This window comes from Furipterus horrens, unplaced genomic scaffold (assembly GCF_987537825.1).
Source record: "Furipterus horrens unplaced genomic scaffold, mFurHor1.1.pri manual_scaffold_7, whole genome shotgun sequence".
Classification (NCBI taxonomy): domain Eukaryota; kingdom Metazoa; phylum Chordata; class Mammalia; order Chiroptera; family Furipteridae; genus Furipterus; species Furipterus horrens.
The window spans coordinates 104,810,277-104,831,997 of record NW_028327177.1 but is presented as its reverse complement, the minus strand read 5'-3'; the positions used below and the strand labels follow the sequence as shown (position 1 = coordinate 104,831,997).

Below are 21,721 nucleotides of genomic sequence, written 5' to 3'. Positions count from 1 at the left end.
AAAGATGGAAAGTTTTTGTCTGGAGTAATAACCTAAGTGAAAGTACTCTGTAAAATATAAAATATCACTCAAATGATTGTTCTTAGTGGTGGCAGTAGTGTGCTGGTCTCTAAACAATGGAATCCTTCAAGGACAGAAAATAAATAAAACATCAATTCAAATAGAAAAATAGTATAGCCATTTAATTATTTAACCACCCCCCCAAAAAATACTGAAGTTATAAAAAACACTAAACTAGTAAATGCAGTAAACTCTATTTAAATTCATTTTTTAGTGCAGATTTTGTTACACTACAGATACAGCCACCTGGTGGTGGTATACAGTGGAATAACACTAGATTGAAAGACGGTATGACTATTTATTTATTTATTTATTTATTCTTTTATTCAATTACATTTTACATTCAACATTATTTTGTATTAGTTTCAGGTGTACAGCATATTGGCTAAACAATCATATACTTTACAAAGTGTTACCACTGATATTTCCAGTACCCAACTGGCACCACAGTTATTACAGTGTTATTGACTATATTTCTTATGCTGTACTTTATGACCCATCAATATATTGTAACTACCAATATGTACTTCCCAATCCCCTCACCTTTTTCACCCAGTCCTCCAAATGCCCTCCCCTCTGGCAACAGCAGTCTGTTCTCTTTATCTATGAGTCTGTTTCTGTTTTCTTTGTTCATTTATATTGTTCTTTAGATTCTACATATAAGTGAAATAATATGGTATTTGTCTTTATCTGACTGCCTTATTTCATTCAGCATAATACCCTCTAGGTCCATCCATGCTGTAGCAAATGGTAAAATTTCATTCTTTTTTTTGTGGCCAAGTAGTATTATATTGTATATATGTACCACAGCTTTTTCATTCACTTCTCTATTGATGGGCACTTGAGTAGCTTCTATATCTTGGCTATTGAAAATAATGCTGCAATAAACACAAAGGTGAATATTTTCTTTTGAATTAGTGGTTTGGGTTTCTTCAGATATATACCCAGAAGTGGAATTGCTGGGTCATCAGGCAGTTCCACTTTTAATTTTTTGAAGAACCTTCCTACTGATCTCCACAGTGGCCACACCAATCTGTATTCCTACTAACAGTGCATGAGAATTCCCTTTCTTCACATCCTCACCAACACTTGTTTGTTGATTTACTGATGACAACCATTCTGACAGGTGTGAGGTGGTATCTCATTGTGGTTTTAATTTGCATTTCTCTTTCGATTGGTGACACTGAACATCTTTTTATATGTATATTTGCCATTTGTATGTCCTCTTTGGAGAAGTGCCCACTTAAGTGTCTATTTAGGCCCTTTGCCCATTTTTTAATAGAACTGTTTGTTTTCCTGGTGTTGAGTTGTATGAGTTCTTTATAAATTTTAGATATTAACCCCCCATCAGCTATATCTATGGCAAATATGTTCTCCCATTCAGTGGACTGTCTTTTTATTTTGTTGATAATTTCCTTTCGTGTGAAAAGGGAACATGATTTTGGGAACCTCTGAACCATATAATCTTTAAGGCATACAATCACATTTTTTAATGATTCTGCCTCTTCCACTTCTTAGATGCATGTCTTGGGGTTCATTTCTCAACTTCTCTAATCTTACATCACCTAATTCAAAGATAGGAATGAGGGGGTCAAGATGGAGGCATAGGTAAACATGCCTCGCCTCCTCACACAACTATGGAAAAAATTACAACTAGACTACAAAACAAATATCATCCAGAATTGTCAGAAAATCGAGCTGACAACCAAGGATTTAAATAAGCTACCTTCATCCAGATGGGTAGGAGGCGCAGAGGTGCAGAGATGAACAGAGAGGCCCAGAGGGGTAGAGACACAGAACAGGCAGTCCCACATCCACATGTGGTGGATAAAAATTGGGAGGTATATCTCAGGAGCAAGGGATCCCAGCCACATACCAGACCACACAGCCTAGGCGTCCAGTGCCAGGAAGATAAGTCCTGAGAACTTCTGGCTGTAAAAACCAGTGGAAGTTGGGGTGGTGGAAGAAACTGCAGAATTCTCAGGAGACTCCTATTAAAGGGCCCAGAAAGTTCTCAGAACTTACACAAACTTACACCCTCTGGCATGTAGCACTAGGGCAGCAGCTTGTAAGGGCAAAAGTGGCATATGGAGAGAAATTGAAGTGACTGGCAATAAGGCAAGTACCAGAATACAGCTTCTTCCCAGGCAAAACTCCAGAGACCAGGCCTCTCCAAGCCCTTCCACAAAACAGAGCCACAGAGACATGGGTTGCCCTGATGTAGCTATTACCTAAGGCTCCACCCCATACAACTTACAGGTTAATTTTCTACGATAGGCCACGCTGCTAAGACAGGGAGTCAAAGCATCTTTATCTAATACACAGAAACAAACACAGGGATGCTGCCAAAATGAAGAGATAAAGATATATGGCCCAAATGAAAGAACAGGAAAAAACTCTAGAAAAAGAACTAAACAAAATGGAGATAAGCAATCTATCAGACACAGAGTTCAAAACACTGGTTACTAGGATGCTCAAGGAACTCATTGGGTACTTCAACAACATAAAAAAACCCAGGCAAGACTTCCAGCCAAGATGGAGACCTAGACAGATATGCTGCATCTCCCTCACAACTAAGAAAAAACACAACTACCTCAAAACTAGAGACAACCAAAAATTCCAGAAAATCAAGCTGCAGAGAAGTCCAACAAAGATATAAAGAAGAAATACTCATCCAGACAGGTAGGAGGGGTGGAGCTCGGGCGGAGAGGTCATGGTGTGGTGGCAGTAGCAGCGGCGACAGCAGCAGGCCAGTGGAAAACGCAAGCGCAGTCACACATTTTAAAAACTAGGGAGGGAGACCTGGGAAGTGCTCCCAGCACCAGAGGAGACCAAACAGCTTATGGGTTCAGCGCCAGGGAAAATAAAGCCTCATTGCTTCTGACTGTAAAAACCAGTGGTTGTTGGGGCAGAGGAAGAAACTGCTGGTCTCTCAGTAGAGTCCACTTGTTTAAAGGGCCCCTACGGTCCTAGAATGTCCACAGACTCACTCACTCTGGGAACGACAGGCAGCGCAACAGCTAGAGAGGTGCCAGTCCCATAAGGAAGTGGGAGAAGTGCCTGGAAAAGGGGCAAGTGCTGAGCAAGCGGCATTGTTCCCTCTCAGACCCCTCCCCCACATACAGCGCCACAACATGGTGAAATGGGTCGTCCATACTGACGAATACCTAAGGCTCCACCCCTTACAACATAACAGGAACAACAGCTCTAAGACACAGAGGCAAACAAACACAGGAGCCTTTCAAAATGAAGAGACAGAGAAGTATGGCCCAAAAGAGGGTACAGATCAAGGTTCCAATGGGAGAACTCAGTGGCAAGGAGACAGCCAACCTAACAGATGTAGAGCTCAAAACACTGATGATAAAGATGCTCACAGGCTTGACAGATATGCTTAAGTATGGCAAATGCATAAGGGAAGAAGTGAAGGATATGCTAAATGAAACAAAGGAAAACCCACAAAAACCAATGGTGAAGGGAAGGAAACTGGGGTTCAGATCAATAATTTGGAACATAAGGAAGAAAAAGACAACCAACCAATACAGAATGATGACACAAGAATTGAAAAAAATTAGGAGAGACTTAAGAACCTCTGGGACAACTTTAAACGTGCTAACATCTGAATCATAGGGATGCCAGAAGGAAAAGAGGAAGAGCAAGAAATTGAATGCTTATGTGAAAAAATAATGAGGGGAAAACTTCCCAAATTTGGCGAAGGAAATAGACATATGAGTCCAGGAAGCACAGAGAGTACTAAACAAGTTGGACCCAAAGAGGACCACACCAAGACACATCATAATTAAAATGCCAAAGGTTAAAGATAAAGAGAGAATATTAAAAGCAGCAAGAGGAAAGCAGAGAGTTTCCTACAAATGGGGTGTTTATAAGACAATCAGCTGATTTCTCAAAAGAAACTTTGCAGGCTAGAAAGGACTGGCAAGAAGTATTTAACGTGATGAAAAGCAAGGACCTACAACCAAGATTACTCTATCCAGCAAAGTTATCATTTAGAATGGAAGGGCAGATGAAGTGCTTCCCAGACAAAGTAAAGCTAACAGAGTTCATCATCACCAAGCCATTATTATATGAAATGCCAAAGGGAATTACATAATAAAAAGAAGATCAAAATTATGAACATTAAAATGGCAATAAATTCACAACTATCAATAACTGAATCCAAATAACAAACTAAGCAAAAAGCAGAATAAGAACAGAATCATAGATATGGAGATCATTTGGAGGTTAATCAGCTGAGAGAGGGAAGGGAAAGAATCGGGGGAAAGGTGCAGGGGTTTAGTAGTACAAATTGGTAGGTACAAAATAGAGAGGAGGTTGTTAAGAACAGTATAGGAAATGGAGTAGCCAAAGAACTTATATGCATGACCCATGGACATGAACTAAGGATGAGGATTGCTAAAGAGAAGGGGAGTACCAGGTGGTGGGAGGCACAAGGCAAAAAACTGGGACAACTGCAATAGCATAATCAATATAATATACTTTTTAAAATAGGAATGATAATTGTACCTATCTCATTGTACCAGTTGTAAGAATTAAATAAAATAATATAGGTACAGAGGTTAACACAGTACAGAGCATACAACTAGTACTCAATAAATATTTGCCTCATTATTTCTTTCATTTCTAAAGTCTAATCAATTCTATAAATCCAATGCCATAGAGCACAATAAAGTATAGAAAACCTGTATTATTAGTATTGTTCTTATTCTCCAATAGCAGGAATATCTATAATTCACAGTAATAACTACAATGAGACTGATAGTTAAAGGGATGCAGGGCTCATCTAGACATCTCAGTGGCTCCACACACTTCTATAAAACTAGATTATCATGACTTAAGATAAAAGAGAACTCCGATTTTGATGGATTCTAATGTTCAACCATATGTCTTCATCAGATTCCAAACATCTCATACCTATTTCCCTAGCTCTTTCCACTAAAAGAATGAAAAATAGTTGCTCAGAAATATTTGACCAGAAAGCAACATAATTTTAGACAGTTACTAAACTTTCAGTCATAGTTCTGGAACCCATACTTTTCCACAGGATCTTATTTCAAGCCTTTCAAGATCCTCATTATTCAGGGAGTGGGAAAGACAAATGAAATATAATATTCCACCAGGAGTCTGAGAAAATTTGACTTAAAGAAGAATTCTCATTCTTTTTTACTTTTGCTCATGTTGTTCATGTTCATGCCTTTACCTCCTCATCTGAATCCTACCTATCTTTTAAGGTACAAATTATGCTTTTCTTCTGACCCTCTGATTTCATTTCACCATTTGACTTTATGAGTTGAGCAAGAGAGCTATCAGCATCAGCATACTAAGAAGGAAACTGTAACTCAAAGGCTAAAAGATCTGGCCAAATTTACAGAGCTGGTAAATGACAGTGCTATGATATTATAAATCCAATGAAACATCACTGGTCTGGTTTAACTACAGGAAGACATAATGACAATTTAGCACCCAGAGCATCTAGGTCACCAATCTGGATTACTATTTTTTTAAATCCTGCTGATTTCAAACAGGTATGAAGATAAAAGTAAATCTACCTCTTAAGAGCCCAATGTACTCATTTTAAATATATTAAAATAAAGGCTCAGAAAAGTTTGTTTATAGTCACTTTTCAGTGTGGAGTATTACATTTACAAGTGTATACTAGGCAAAAATATAATTTACTTATTCATATATTTGAGAAGTCCTGGTTTTGAGTTCAACAGATTTTAGGAGTTCAAAGAATCTGGTTGCTTGTCATCTCTGTTTTTGCTTTACTCTAAAGCAGAACTTCTCCTGAGAACCACAGTCTTACATCCTCCCAGGTTCACATCCAGTATAAAAAGAATATATATCTTCTCTAAAAAACTGGTCAAAAGTCAGAGTCATAGATCCAAACTGAGTTTGGTGCCCATTCTTAACTCAATCTCCAAGATCAGAAGAATGTAACACTCTTAACTAGCAAGGCATGAACCACATGTCCAACCTTGAAGCCAGGGATGAAGTAGGCTCTGTTCAAAGCATAAGGCCCAAGTTCTGGGGAGAAGATGGCTCCCCAGAGGAAAATCTGGACACTGGTTCTAAAAGAAGGAGAAATGCACTGGGGGTGGGAGGGAGGCAAAACTGCAAAAATCCACTATAATTATATAACTAGTTAGAGTCATATCTGGAACCAGAACTTGCATTGTGCCTTTTGATTCAGTGTTCTTTCTCTTACACTATGCTATCATACTATACTATTCTTCCTGGAGGAAGAAACTATAAAAGAAGATCTCAATCAACTCTAAGCCTTGAATTAACTGAAGCTTAAAATGTTCTTGCTTTGTTTCCTAAAAGCTATTTTCATGAAAAGACAGCTTTACAAAATTTTTCAAGAAATAATTCTGCCCCATGTGGAAAGTTTCAGCATCACTTTTCAAGATGATCTTGGCCTTATGATCTGCTTCCCATCTTTATCAGGCAGGACTAGTCATATAAAATAGAGGGTAACCTACAAGGTTGAATACTAAGGGCAACCTCCACCTTAATTCTTGTTAATATTTTTTAAAAGTCTACCACCAAATTCAACTGAATTTGGAAGGCACAGCTGTAGTGCTACTCAGTTTACCTAAAAAAATACAAACATCTTAGGAAGAAAAACATCTGTAACTTACTCAACCAATATTTAATAAATGTGAAGCAAATAGCTAAGCATTTTGGGTATTAGAAAGAGAAAGAAAAACCCTTCATTTTGAGGAGTTTTCAGTTTGGGAGACAGGTATGTTACATGATTATAAAATATGTGAAAGAGCTATGATAAATCTCTTATAAAGTGAGTTGGAATAGAGCACAGCAATCATTTCAGAAAAGAATTGAGAGTCACAGACAACAAGGCCCAGAGAGGGTGTGGGATATACCACAAGGGATAATGATGTCACTGAGAAGGAAGACAGGAAGAAACCAAACAAGAATTTTGCCTTCTAAAGGTTGGCCTTGGAACCTAGGAAGTAAGGAAGAGGCAGGAGAGGAAAACAAATTCAACTAAAACTTAATTATCGGATGTTCTAGATAAAGATTCCTAGTAGGAAGATACAAAAACAAATATAACAAGATCATCATCCTCAAGAAGATTACAATATACCTGGCAAATAAGAAACAGGCAGAAATCACATATAAAAGATGGACTGTTTATAAAAGCAAACCAGATAAACTGCTATGGAGTTTTAGATGAGATGGAGAGATAAAGAGAAAGAGGGAGAGAATACTAGATAAAGAGGAATGCAGGCAAGTTTCATGAAAGAAGTGTGAATATGTAGAGAGTGAGGAATAGGTAAAGATGTTGGGGGAGTCAGGGGAGTCAGATGCTGAAAGTCAGTCCCAGTAGAAAAGTCATATGAGACTCCTGGCCCCCTTTTAATTCATTCACCTTCTATGCCATTAACCATTCTGGCAGGAATGAAACATCACAATTCAGTGCCCAGTCACTCTGGGGGCCACAAAATAAATTCCTCAGGCAATCAACAGAAGAAATTACGCAGCTACAATTACGCACCTAAAATGATAGAATATTCTTAACACATAGCTTTCTATTTTATCTTTCTAAGCTTTATTTTTCTGACCAGTAAGGTATGATAAATAACCCCTACCTAAAGTTGTTGGGAGATAAAGCAAAATAACATATTAATGGGCTGAGAACATGCCTGTTATATGAGACCTTTCGGTAAGTATTAATTTTTCTTCCCTTCTGTATTAGTTCCCTAGCCTGCCCTAACAATGTAGTGGCTTAAAACTTATAAAATTTATTCCCTCTCAGTTTGGGAGGCTAGAGGTCTAAAACCAAGGTGTTCCCTCGAAGGCTATAGTAGACCATCAGTTCCTTCCTCCTTCCAGCTTCTGGTGGCTATCAGCAATTCTTGCTGCTCCCCGACTTATAGCTACATAGCTCCCATTTCTTCCTCCTTCTCATGGCCTTGTCCTCAGTTTCTGTGTCCTCCCTCTCTTGTTCTTACAAGGACACTAGTCACTGGATTTAGAGTCCACCCTAAATATAGGATGGTTTCATCTCAAGATCCTTATTACAAAGGATCTACATCTACAGGACACATTCTGAGGTGGTAGTTGAACATGAATTTGGGGGGAACACTATTCAACCCACTACACCTTCCTTCTTCAAATGTATTTGAGTCTAAAATATTCACAACATCTTTTATTACTTCCTAGTTCACAAGAAAAGGTTGCCTTTTCATTACACTCCCAAAATATTTCCATTGTATTAAATAACAATACCTGCAAATCCCTTAAGCAAAATAGGGATTTTTAAGAAAGCCTCGGGGGTGTTGGCACTTTCCACAAACCCAAAAATGTGGGTTCCAGTTCTGTCATTACCAGTGAGTAACTGTGAGCCTTGAGCAAATTATATCAAGTCTTTCAGATTCAATTTCTTCATCTTTCAATAAAAATATCACAAAACTTAGGGGAGAATTAAGTATGATAATAAATGTTAAAGCATTTTATAAACTCTAAAATAAAATATAAATACTAGGTATTATTTACAAAATTTTCAATGTTTAATTATCTAACAAAATGTACTGATATGTGCGAGGTGCCATCTTAAATACCATGGGGAGATAAGAGAAAAAAATGATTCATACTTCAAAAGGCTCATAGTCCAACACTAATATACAAATAAAGATAAAACAATTTATCACTAAGTTATTTGGAAATTACTATATATATATTTGATAGAGCAGAGAAGACAATGATCAATGCTACCTTAAAGGAGGAAGAATTTAGCTAAGTCTTATAGGAAGGTTTCAGCTAGAGAATAAAGGAATGAATGCTAGAGAGAAAGATAAGACATTAAGGCCAGATACAACAAATTTCAAAGCTAGACAGTATGCATAGACTCAGTGCAGAGCAACAGCTACTGGAGGTACCTGAATGGAGATTGCCATGATAAAAGCAGGGTTTTAGGGGGGGAAATCCTGGCAGCATTTATAGTCTAAATAGGCAGGAGAGAGACTAAAGGCAAGGACACAAACTAAAAGGCTGTGGATCTAATCCAGAACATGTTCTTTTTCACTAGTTGCTAAAATCGTGACTGGCAGCAAGATCTACAATTTCTGGAAAACCACTTACTTTTTAGGCAGTAATTCTGAGTCTTTTCCAGGGTTTTTTTTTCTTGTGCTAACCTCACTAAACCAATGACTGGACTGTATAGAAGCTTCTATTTCACTATTCTTATAATCTCAGGGCAGAACAGAAGTACAGAGGACACATAGGCAATCCAATCCAATGTATAAATCCTCATCATAGATTGGGAGTCACCCACTGGAAGTCACACTTCTGCTTAAACACTTCAGCCTAAGAAATGCCCATTTCACCAAAGCCCTGGTCCCTGAAAACAACCTAAGTCAAATACATCAGTTCCTTGCCAGAACACTTGGTTGGCCAGAGTCCTCGGAAGCTCTTCATATGAGGTTAGAATTTGCCACTGCTAGAGTAGAAAGAAGTAAATAACATGATCCTGCAGCTTTTGACAGATTCATGCCATACCCAGTAGTGTCTGGCTGCAGGGAGGCAGGTCTGAGTCAGTCTGTCAGGCAATGAAATCCTCACTCCATCTGCTCTGAGAAAGTTGTCTGCCAAGTTTGATGCCTGGACACATGAGCTTCCACTCCCAACACCCACCACTCTCTCCTCTGAGAAATAGAAACAAAATCTGTTTCCAAGCTTTATCTTTTTTCCTCTTCCCAAAGCACAACTCTAAGAAACTCTCTGTCAATTATAGGTTATAGAAAAGAATAGAGAAGAACATATTCCCCTAATAACTCCAAATGGGCAAGATGATTTTAATACAACATACAATGAGCAAAAGCTGCTTGGGTTTTCCGTTGTCATCACATAAGTTCTTTGCTGGGACTTCATACTCTTCCCCACCCCCCTTTTTATTAAAGTATATTTTCTTGATTATGCTGTTACAATTGTCCCAATTTTTTTTCCCTTTGCCCTACTCCATCTAGTACCTGCCTTCTCTCCAGCAATCCTCAACCTTAGTTCATGTCCATCGGTCATGCATATAAGTTCTTTAGCTTCTCCATTTCCCTTACTATTCATAACATCCCCCTGTCTATTTTGTACCTACCAATTATGCTTCTTAATCCCTGCACCCTTTTCCCCATTCTCTCTCTCCCCCATCCCAACTAATAACCCTCCATATGATCTCCTATCTATGATTCTATTCCTGTTCTAGTTGTTTGCTTAGTTTGTTTCTGTTTTTTAGATTCAGTTGATAGTTGTGAATTTGTTGTCATTTTACTGTTCATAGTTTTGACCTTTTTCTTAAATAAGTCCCTTTAACGTTTCATATAATAAGGGCTTGGTGATGATGAATTCTTTTTGCTTTATCTTGTCTAGGAAGCACTTTATCTGCCCTTCCATTCTAGATGATGGCTTTGCTGGATAGAGTAATCTTGGTTGTAGGTCCTTGCTTTTTATCACATTGAATACTTCTTGCCAGTCCTTTATAGCCTGCAAAGTTTCTTTTGAGAAATTAGCTGATTGTCTTATAGGCACCCCTTTGTAGGAAACTCTCTGCTTTCCTCTTGCTGCTCTTAAGATTCTCTCTTTATCTTTAACCTTTGGCATTTTAATTATGATGTGTCTTGGTGTGGTTCTCTTTGAGTCCAACTTGTTTAGGACTCTCTGTGCTTCCTGGACTTGTATGTCTATTTCCTTAGCCAAATTAGGAAAGTTTTCTTTCATTATCTTTCCACATAAGTTTTCAATTTCTTGTTCTTCCTCTTCTCCTTCTGGCATCCCTATGATTCAGAAGTTGGAACTTTTGGAGATGTCCCAGAGTTTTCTTATTCTTTCCTCGTTTTCTTAAATTCTTGTTTCTTCATTCTGTACTGGCTGTTTATTTCTTCCTTATGTTCCAATTCATTGATTTGAACCCTAGCTTCCCTCCCTTCACTATTGGTTCCCTGTGGATTTTCTTTATTTCACTTAGTGTAACCTTCATTTCTTCCCTTATGTATTTGTCTTTATGTTCTTTGAGCATCCTAATCACCTGTGTTTTGAATTCTGCATCTAATAGGTTGGCTCTCTCAGTTTCACTTTGTTCTTTTTCTGGAATTTTAATCTGTTCTTTCATTTGGGCCATAATTCTTTGTCTCCTCAATTTGGCAACCTCCCTATGTTTGTTTCTGTGTATTAGGTAGAGCTGCTTCGACTCCCTGTCTTGGCGCACCTGTTAATATGGAAGGGGTGGAGACTTAGGCATTTGCCAGGGCTAGGTAACCCTTTGACTACTTTGTGCCATTGTATGTGGGAGAGAGGTCAGAGAGAGAACAATGGTTCTTGCTCAGCACTTGCACTGTTTCCAGTCCCTTTGCCCATTTCCTGTATATGACTGGTACCCCGCTAGTGTTGCCCTGGAAGTGGTTCCCAAAGTGGGTGGGTTTGCATACATTCTAGGACCATGGAGGCCCTCTAAATGGACTCTCCTGAGAAAAAGGCAGTTTCTTCCACCACCCCAACCACCACTGGTTTTTACAGTCAGAAGCTATGAGGCTTTATTTTCCCAGAGCTGGAACCCTGGGCTGTGCAGTCTGGCCTGGGGCTGGGATTGCTACCCAGGAGTCCCTTCTGGCTTTTATCTGCCACATGTGAATGTGGGGCCATCCATTCCACCAGCTGCTGCCTCTGCCTTACCTCTGCAGCCGCCTTGCCACCACCACATCATGTCCTCTCTGCCCCAGCCCGCCCCTCCTATCCATCTAAATATTTCTTCTTTATATCCTTGGTTGTTGGACTTCCACACAGCTCAATTTTCTGGTTGTTTTTTGTTTTAAGGTTACTTGTGATCCATCTTTTGGCTGTGTGAGGAGATGAAGCATGTCTATCTTCACCTCCATCTTGGCCACCAATGATCCACTTCCTTATTCCTCCATCTTTCTTTGCTTCCTTCTTTTTTGAATGAAATATTAAATATATTTAAATGTGACATTTACGGAAGTTATAAAGCTTAATAATAAAAAGAACATTGATGGACCTACCACTCACTTTAAGAAATAGAAATTACATTGGTAAGAACTTACCATTAAAGCTCTCTACCACACCCTCCTGCCTCATCTTGGCTTCCATCAGAAGTAGTCATACACTGCATAATGTTAATGATGGTCCACATCTACAACAATGGTTCTATAAGATTATAATGGAGCTAATAAATGCCTGTCGCCTAGTAGTTATCATAATATCTTAGCACAATGCATTACTCACATTTTATGATGATATTAGTGTAAAGAAATCTACTGGGCTGTAAGATGTATAAAAGTATAGCACATACAATTATAGCATATACATTTAAGTACAATATATAATACTTGATAATGATAAATTACTATGGTACTGGTTTATGCATTCACTATATTATACTTTTTATCATTACTTATAGTCTTTCTACTTATAAAAAAATGTTGCAGCAGCCTCATACATCTTGTACTTACCATGTCTCTTAATTGCATCATTTTCTTTTGTGTTTGATTTAATCTCATGTTGTTTGGTATAACATGCTATACAGACATATAGCCTAGGAGCGATAGGCTATAACATCTAGGTCTGTGTCAGTACACTCTAGTATGTTCACCCAACAACAAAATCACTTAACAATGTATTTCTCAGAATGTATCTCTGCTTTTAAGTGGTGCATAACTGTAATCAGTATGCAGAATTTTGTTACCATTCTTCTCTCCTTTTCAGCAGAACTAGATTAATTTCCTAATCCAAAGACCTCCTACCTCCTACTTTTTCACTTCAAAGTTTACTTTCACTGCCTTTTCTGTCTGCAACTACACAGTTGCCAGCCCTTCTCTCATCAAACTCCAATCATCTTTAGGAAGCTGAATCCCCATGAAATCATTTTATTATCATTATCAAGTATTATGGACTGTATGTTACTATATGTGCTAAACTTTTATATGGCTGGCAGCTGAACAACTAAAAAAAAGAAAAAGTTTGCCTCTTCATTTTCTCATCTGTAACATAGGGCCACCACTACCTAGTATACACTAGAAGATTAAGTGACCTTCATCTAGCACAAAGGTAGAAGTTTAAGTAAGATAATGTATGTAAAGGCTTTCAGTATGGTGGTAGCTCAGAGCAGTTGCTGAAATGAGTCACCTTCCAATTCTCTCTGCATGATGTCAGAAGATCTGTTAAACATGCTTATTCCCAGGTATATACCAAATGCTATTAAACCAAATCTAGCAGTATATAAAAAGTATTATATGCCATGAATGAGAAAGTTGGTTAAACATACTGAAAATCAGTCAATGTAATATACCATATTAATAGAATAAAGGACAAAAAATTGCATGATCATCTCAATAGATATAGAAAAAGCATTTGACAAAAATTCAACATCCTTTTATTAGAAGGACACTCAGCAACCTAGGTATCAAAGGGAACTTCCTCAACCTGATAAAGGGCATATATGAGTAAAAACACAGTTAACATTATACTAATAGTGAAAGACTGAAGTCTTCCCCAAAGATCAGGAATAAGGCAAAGATATCTGCTCTCTCCACTTTTACACAACATTGTACTAGGGTTTCTAACCAGGGCAATTAGGCAAGAAAGAGAAATAAAAGATATCCAGGTTGGAAAAGAAGAAGTAAGACTATATTTAGAAATAATATAATCTTATATATAAAAAGTTCTAAGGAATACAAAATAAACTATTAGAGCTAATAAATGAATTCAGCTAGATTGCAGGATACAATCAATAAACAAAAATCAGTTGTATTTTCATAAATTGGTAACAGATTATTTAAAATTAAGATATCATTTATAATAACATCAAAAATAAAAAATTATTGGAAATAAATGTTTAAAAGGAAGTATAAGATCTATACAAGGAAAACTACAAAACACTGAAAGATGTTAAAGAAGATCAAAACAAATGGAAAGACAAATGCATTCATGGACTGGAAGAATTAATAAACGCCAGTAACCTTCAAATTAATCTTTAGGTTCAATGCAATCCCTATGAAAATTCTAGCTGTTATTTTTGCAGAAACTGACAAACAGATCCTAAAATCCCTAAGGAAATTCAAGGGAACCAGAATAGCTAAAAATCTTAGAAAAATGAAGTTGGAAAACTCATACTTTCCAATTGCAAAACTTTCTACAAAGTCACAATAATGAAGACAGTCTGGTAGTCACTGGTGTAAAGACAGAAAAAGGATCATTGGAATCCACTGAATCAATGGAATAAAACTGAGAATCCAAAAAAGAACCCATAATTCTATGGTAAACTTATTTTCAAAAAGAATGTCAAGACAGTTCAATGGAAAACAGTGCTGGGAAAAATACATGTTTAAGAATGAAGTTATACTCCTACCTTATACAATATGTAAAAATTAATGCAAAATGGGTCAAAGACCTAAATATAAGAGATAAAACTATAAAACTCTTAGAAGAAAACATAGGCATAAAATTTTGTGACCTTGAAATAGGCAATGGTTTCCTAAATACATACCCAAATCACAAGCAATAAAAAAAAAAATAGATAACTGTACTTCACCAAAATAAAAACTTTTGTGTCTTAAAAAAAATACTATCAAAAGTGAGAAGGCCAGGCTTCCAGCCTGGTGTATACAGAATCTAAACTTTCTCTCAGAAGTTCAGATTTTTCCTCTTTAGTTCTAAAGCCAAAGAGGACAATCAACCAAAAGTCATCCACCTGAAATTGTAATCAGCTCACTATTAATCTCAGAACAAAGTCAGAGATCACAAATCAAGCATAAGACCCCTTTCCTAAGACCACTACAAAGACATCTGATATAAAGGCTTGGGCTGCGTATGTTGTGGAATGGGCTGCGAAGGACCCATATGGCTTCCTTACAACAGTTATTTTGGCCCTTACTCCACTGTTTCTAGCAAATGCTGCACTGTTCTGGATATTGACCAAGATGATTGAGGTCAGGGGAAAGGAGCAAAAGATGAAACAAAAACATCAATAAAATATTGCAAAAGCTAAACAACTACAAAAGAATTGAAGGAATGAACAGGTTCTGCAACCAGAGAAAAATCATTGGGAAAATTATACAGCTTTGAAAGGACCCTCTAAGGTTTCTTTTCTGTATTTATGACAATATTTAGTAAGTGAAGTCTGAGCATATGGAAGAATCATGCTAGTTCTGACCTCTGTTATAGCAATTCATTTACTGTAAATTGTCATTTGTTATGCTACAAATTCTTTATAACTGACTTAGTTATTTGTCATTTTACAGCTTACATCCTTAAATGTAAGCATTCTGTGAAGGAAAAAAAATGACTTTAGATTATGAACTCTATTCAAATAATGGCTTAAAAGGGGTCCTGTTCTGGACAAAGGGAACTTATAATGTAAAAATCAGAATTGTGCTGAGGTGAAAAGTGTGCTTTGGCTTAAAAGAGATACAGTATATTAATTACATCTTTTATCATTATTGCTGATTTCTTAGACTAGAATCATTTCTGGCTTTCTCAAAGCAAGATATTAATCAACAAGTAATTCTATTTTTGGCATTTTTCTCATTTTAGCCTTTGAGATACTGGCAATTATCAGACATTCTGCCTTTTTAAAATTTAATTTTATAAGAAAAATTCTATTATCTTGACTATGTATAATATCATCTATTGGATATAACAATTTTTGTACTTGTGAACATTGCTTTTTATCAACAAAATAGTGCAGCCACATTGCAAAACAGTTTGGCAGTTCTTCAAAAAGTTAAACATAGAATTACTATAGAACCCAGCGATTTCACTCCTGGGTATATACCTAAGAGAACTAAAAACATATGTTCACATAACAACTGGTACACAAATGTTCATAGCAGCATTATTCATAGTAGCACAGAAATGGAAACAACCCAAATCAAACGTTCACCAACTGATGAATCAATAAATAAAAGGTGGTACATCCATACTATGGAATATTGTATAAAAAGAAATAAAGGAATAAATTCCATAAAAAGAATTAAGTATTAATATATTCTACAACATGGCTGAAACATGAAAACATTATGCTAAGTGAAAGAAGCTGAACATAGAGGAAGAAAAGGCCACATGTTGTATAATCCCATTTACATGAAATGTCTAGAACAGGCAAATCCACGGAGACAAAAAGTAGATAGGTGATTGCCTGGGGCTAGAGAAAGTCAGCATGGAGAATGAGTGCTAATGGGTATGGGGTTTCTTTCTGGAGTGATGAAGATGTTCTAAAATTTAATAGCTAGTGGTGACAGTTTCACAACCTTGTCAATATATGAACACTAGAGAAACTCACACTTTGAAAAGGTGACTTTTATGGTATGCAAATTATATTTCCTTTTTTTTTTTAAAGCCACAGCTACATTTCATATCAACCTCACTCCCTACTCTGACTCGCACCTGGAAATTACCTAAACTCACCATTGGCCACAGCATGTTTCATTCCCAATGTGAAATAAGTACAAGAATTACTTATAGCTCTTCATGCTGTATATTTAATAAAGGTTACTCTTCTGATCAAGTGTTGATTCTCCAAAACCTCTTTTCTAACCTTGCTGCCTAAAGTCCTCTCCCTAAACATTTTTCCACTGAGCAACAAAACTGCTATGACTCTAACAGCACAATTACTCTGCTTTCAGAACCATGAAAGAGAAAAAAACATGGATTTTGAATTCAGACAGAAAAGAAGTTCAGATCCTCAGTTAGTGAACCATCTGCTCATACATAAAATGGCAAATAACATCCCTTTGAAAGTGTAAGAATTCAATGAAATAATGTATGTAAAGTGCCCAGTCATAGTAACTTTTCTATCAATGTCAGCTCACTCCTTCTCAATGTTTTGTAAAATGGATGAAGTTGACATTGTCCCCAGCTTGGCAGATAATGTGCCCCAATCTGAAACCTGTCCTCCACCAGTATAGGATTTGTGGGATCTAGGGACATCTCAAGGGTACGAAGACAAAGAAGGTGCAAATGGGTGATTTCCCAACCTACTGCAATTCACAGGCTCATTATGTCAGGCTCTGAGCTTCTCTAGGCATGGAGAAAGGTATTTGACAGGAGAATGAAAGTCACACTGCTCCAATGACCATAAATGAAATGCACTATAAATAAACATATGTTTCCAAGGAAAGAATGAGGACAGCTTTATGGAAAAGAGCTGGGAAGCCTAAGCTGCAAGGCTGACTCTAATTTTTTACAGAGGAGGTAAAATTACAGTCTTGCCACTGCCACCACTGATGATGAGTTTAAATGATAAGGACACTGAGTTTATTATGGTATGGAAATTTGCCACCCATCAGCAGAGCTGCCCCCAATCCCCTTCCCTTTTGTTTTACACAAGCATTTACACATATATCCAAAACTCTGAGCCAATTAAGAAGAAGGAATTAATGTAGACCCTAGTTCACCAAGGCTCTCCCTAATCAAAAAAATTTGAGTGTATGAGCACCACAACTGCCATAGCTAGCATCCAAACACTGCTGGTGGATGAGAGGTCCTGAATCTAGAGAAACACAAAATGTATTAAGCAGTAGTAATTCAAGTGATATTTCCAATTCTTCATTAGTCCTCATCATTATAACATTCAAATCCCTTTAAGAATTAGCTCAGTGACTGACCCTACCAACCTCATCTCCTAGTATTCCTTGTTCTTTCCCTCTTCATCATACAAAATATCGACACCAAGAACACAGTATCTCCAAAATAACAATGTATTTTATGCCTTCCTGCCTCATTCCTTTACCTGAAATACCTTATTCCTCCTAATTTCCTAATCCACCTAGTGAACTTCTACTCTTCAAATCCAGCTCAGATGCCTCCTCTTTCTCTAATTCTTCCCCAACCCCCTACCCTAGACACAATAAATTGTATCCTCTCTTCGCTCATGGTGGTCAAAGAATAGCAAGAAGGCTTTGTATGGATTTTTTTTAATATGTTAAGGATGAATTTTTTGTTCATTTAGGTTTGCCATTCATAATATTTCAGTTTTCACAAAGTGATACTTTCGATTAGTAAAGACTGTCTAGTGGATTTCAATATAATCCTTTGTTTTATCTCAGAAAGAAGCTCAACAGGTATACAACAAATCGGAGTTGATCTGGTTGCCATAATATACAGAGAATCTAAAATATCTCCAACTTGGATCTGCCCACAATTGGCCCTGATGATGGCCCATGGAACCATTAATCCCAGTCCAACTCCCCCTTTTTATAAATTAGAAAACCTGGGTTAAGAGAAGGAATATGTAGTTTTCAAAAGCATACAATTTTGTATTAGGGTCAGGACCTAGGTCTCCTGCTTTCCTACTTTTGGGGGAGAGGGGAAGCTATAAGAAAACTGATGAGAGAATTAAGAGGCTTGGCTAGCCTTAAATATTCTATGGGAGCTTCTTCTGTCAGCCTGCCAGCTGGAGCAGAGGATGTGCCAGTACAATATCTACCTTGAGACAGAACTGTGAAAAATTAATGAATGACCAGCTGCTAAGAGATTCAGTGGGGAGACAGGCAGGGCACAAGCTCAGGTAAAGTGCTTGGTTGGGAGGCTGCTCTTTGCAAAGCCAGCAAATTACTAGGTCTCAGAAGGGGACCATCTATTTGATGGGCTTTCAGAGTCATCAAAAAGAGCCCCCATCTATCCACAAAGAAGGAAGGGAGGAAGAAAGGAAGGAAGGAAGGGAGGAAGAAAGGAAGGAAGGAAGGGAGGAAGAAAGGAAGGAAGGAAGGAAGGAAGGAAGGGGGGAAGGAAGGAAGGAAGGAAGGAAGGAAGGAAGGGAGGAAGGGAGGGAGGGAGGAAGCTCAAAACCCAGGCAAAATTAGTATGTAGTGAAAGAACTAAAAATAGTGGTTACCTACAGAGGGATGTAAAGTACGTAATGACTGAAGGGGTATTATAAAAGCTTAGCAGGTGCTGGTTATGTTATATATTTGTGTATTTTTATACTTCGCTTTTTAAAACATTTACAGGGAAAACAAACCTCTGGGAGAGAGAACAGATTGAATACCATAAAGTCCCAGAGCTCCTTTAGCCAAGCACTACACACTCTGACATCCTTGTACCCATTCTTGCTTCTCCACTGCCATGGTCCTATTTATTACAAGTCTTCAGTGTATCAGAGATGAACAATTAAAGCATGCTCCTAAATTGGTCTCCAGGCCTGCACAAGTTCTTCCTCCTTCCTATTTTCTACATTGTCTCCAGATAAACCTTCCTACATAAGGCACTGATTGAGTTACCCCCTGCTCCAAAACCTTCACTACTCACCACTGACCACAGGATAAAGAAAAATTCTCCTGATCAGATCCCAATTTCCTACTCCAAGATCAACTCATGATTCCTCCTAATCTTAACTAAGTTTCAATCATCAATTAGCCTCTACATAGACATGAACCATGCTTTGCCATGTCCTTACTGTTTTGTCTACATCTTTTTGCTGTGCTTCATTCTTCTTTAGGAAAAACCCTTGGGCAAAAAGAGTCTATCCACACACGAAAGCTATCCACCCCCATCCTCTACCCTTTCTCACTATTTCCTTGTGGGGAAAAATAATACTTTAGACATTTCTCCCTGGCCAGTGTGGGTTCGATTCCCAGTCAGGGCACATGCCTACATTGCGGGTTTGGTCCCAGGTCTGGGAGGCAACTGAACCATGTTTCTCTCTCAAATCAATGTTTCCCTCCCTCTCTCTTTCCTTTCCATGTCCTCTCTCTAGAATCAGTGAGCATGTGTCTAGGTGAGGGTAAAAAAAAATTTTCATCTTCAAATGATGAAGGTTGGCTGCAAAATATGAAGAAAAAATCTAGTTTCTGGCAAAAAAAATAAAAGTAATTTAATCCCTCTATTCCTTGGTTTCTTACATGATGGTGATGACAACAATAATTTTTTTTTTTAATTCACACAGCACTTTATAGAGTTTACAAAGCACTTTCATAACCTACTGATTTCAACAAAGTCCCACAATAACCCTGGAAAGTAAGTATCCTCATCCACATTTACACACAAGGATACCAAGGCTCAGATAATCATGAAAATTACTTTCCAGCTCTCCCATTCCTGGGATTCTTTGCAATACCTGAGGTTTATTTATGATAAATCCCTAGTAATCCTTTTGTTACCAAGCAAAAGGGGGTTCTTTCACGTGGCGCCTTGGTGCAAAACCCAACTAGTATTGAGGAAAACAGGTCTTTATTCACATATTCCAACCTGGGGAGGGCAGTGAGCACTTCAGCTCAGAGCCCTGTTCTCCCACAGGACCCAATACTTTTCTTGCTCCCCAAAAGACTATAAACCAAAACCATGCCCAGAAATTCCCCATCCCTTATCAGTCAGCTGTCTCCTTCGGGATCTGGGGTACAATGTTATCAACCTCCGTTTAACAGTCCAGGAAAACATGTGCCATGTTGCACTGGCTCACACATGGTTCTCTCTCTGCCCTTTCAAAGCCACATGGATCTCTCTTTCTTTCTAAAACTGCATGATGCTCTCTTTCTACCTCCTTGCAAACCATATGGAGTTCCCTCTACTCTCTTCCTTCTACCTCCTTGCAAACTGAGTGGATGTCTCTCCACTACCTCCTTGCAAACCTCATTGAACTCTACTCTCTCTGCAAAAATGGCTGCCACCTTATTTTTAAATTCCTGACTGTGGCCTATGATGCAGTGGGCATGGTAACTGATTCTGACCATTCACAGAACCTTGTGCAGGCTCTATGTGCTCTTTCTTCGCCATTCCATGGTCAAAACCCCTCCCATCTCCTTGTCCTCTTGGAAGAACCAAAGCCATTTTCATAACTAAGACACTAGCTACCAGCTATAGATATGCAAAGGCATCTTGAAAGCTGCCCCCTCTCCTCCATCCTCCAACTGCAGGCTCTGGGGATTTTTCCTTTTTTTTTTTTTTTTTTTGGCGGGGACCTGCTCTGTAACATTCTGAGCATCGCTCTCATCCCATCTCCACTCCTCTACCACCAGGTGTCTATTTTATATTCCATCCCTACAAAGTGTTACTCTCATAGTGTGGTTATAATCTCTAGTATGTTGCCTGGGACTACCATGGTCATCCTCCTGTAGGTGTTAATAAACTCCCAGAGGCTTCCAAAATTCATAAGTCTTTTAAAGTTCAAGGAATGAATATTAAATGATGAAATTGTAGGCGATATACAAAGACTATGAGAATGATATTTGGAGAAGGAGATTATCTAGCGCCCCTATTCCTTCAACAACTTTTTTAGACTTACTATCAGCCAGGCTACTAAATGCTGAGGCAAAGATGGCCCTTTCTCTAAAGGCACTCACAGCCTAGTATAGACTCCAAAGTTGTCACTCCAACACATAGTACTAAGTCTAGCTCCAAGAAACTGATTCTTGACTCCACAATCACAGAAGTTTTTTGCCACATTGCAGCATAAAGTTAGAGCACATTCCTAAGACATTCTATTCACTGTCATCTATTCTTCTTCACTGACAATGAACATCCCATTCAAAATCAAACCACCAACTAAGCAAATCTATAAGTAAATTGCCAGAAGACAAGACAATTTTTTCCCATGTATTTATAAACAAACATTAGGGAAAATATTCAACTGCACCTGTACTCATAGAAATATATATTAAAAGTCAAATATGGCTTTTATATCTAT

The 21,721-nt window shown here is 37.9% G+C and overlaps 1 protein-coding gene and 1 pseudogene across 1 annotated transcript in view; one reads left to right on the top strand and one right to left on the bottom strand.

Moving 5' to 3' along the window:
• Positions 1 to 21,721, bottom strand: part of SYN2 (synapsin II) — a 211,101-nt gene that overhangs the window by 163,965 nt on the left and 25,415 nt on the right. The window lies entirely within an intron of this gene.
• On the top strand, positions 8,942 to 15,107 carry LOC150004955 (small integral membrane protein 15-like; annotated as a pseudogene).